Source organism: Salvelinus sp. IW2-2015, unplaced genomic scaffold (genome assembly GCF_002910315.2).
Source record: "Salvelinus sp. IW2-2015 unplaced genomic scaffold, ASM291031v2 Un_scaffold5663, whole genome shotgun sequence".
Taxonomy (NCBI): domain Eukaryota; kingdom Metazoa; phylum Chordata; class Actinopteri; order Salmoniformes; family Salmonidae; genus Salvelinus; species Salvelinus sp. IW2-2015.
The window spans coordinates 16,445-17,557 of NW_019946928.1; positions in this window are offsets into that span (position 1 = coordinate 16,445).

A 1,113-nucleotide genomic window follows, 5' to 3' on the forward strand; every position below is an offset into this window, starting at 1 on the left:
TGTTGTTACAGTCTGAATTCAAGATTGATTAAATATTGTTTTTCTCATCTATCTACACGCAATACCCATTTTGACAAAGTGAAAACATGTTTTTATACATTTTACAGATGTATTAAAAATTAAACCCAGAAACATCTATTTACATAGGTATTCACACCCCTGAGTCAATACTTTGTAGAAGCTCCTTTGGCAGTGATTACAGCTGTGAGTGTTTCTGGGTAAACCTCTAAGAGCTGAGGTTCTGGTACTCTAAGAGCTGTGAGCTTCTGGTAAGCTCTAAAGCTGTGAGCTTTCTGGGTAAACCTCTAAGAGCTGTGAGTGTTCTGGTAACCTCTAGAGCGTGAGTCTTTCTGGTAACCTCTAAGACTTGAGGTTCTGGTAAGTCTAAGAGCTGTGAGTCTTTCTGGGTAAACCTCTAAGAGCTGTGAGGTTTCTGGGTAAACCTCTAAGAGCTGTGAGCTTTCTGGGTAAACCTCTAAGAGCTGTGAGTCTTTCTGGGTAAACCTCTAAGACTGTGAGCTTTCTGGTAAAGCTAAGAGCTGTGAGGCTTTCTGGGTAAACCTCTAAGAGCTTCCACACCTGGGTTGTGCAACATTTGCCCGTTGCTAGACAACCATTTCCAGGTCTGCCGTAGATTTAAGTCAAAACTGGAAGTCGGCCACTCAGGAACCGTCTACTGTTCATCTTGGTAAGCAACTCCGGTGTAGATTTGGCCTTTTGTTTTAGATTATTGTCCTGCTGGAAGGTGAATTAATCTCCCTGTGTCTGGTGGAATGCAGACGACCAGGTTTTACGAAAGGATTTTGCCTGTGCTTAGTTCCATTTATTATTTTTTTATCCAGAAAAACTCCTGTCCTTAACAATTACAAGCATACCCATAACATGATGTAGCCACCACCATGCTTGACAATATGAAGAGTGGATTTGCCACCTTGTATTCAGGACAAAGTTAATTGCTTTGCCACATTCTTTTGCAGTATTACTTTAGTGCCTTGTTGCAAACATGATGCATGTTTAGGAATATTTTTATCTGTACATGCTTCCTTTTCACTCTGTCATTTAGGTTAGTATTGTGGAGTACCAGTTGATCCATCTCAGGTTTCTCCCATCACA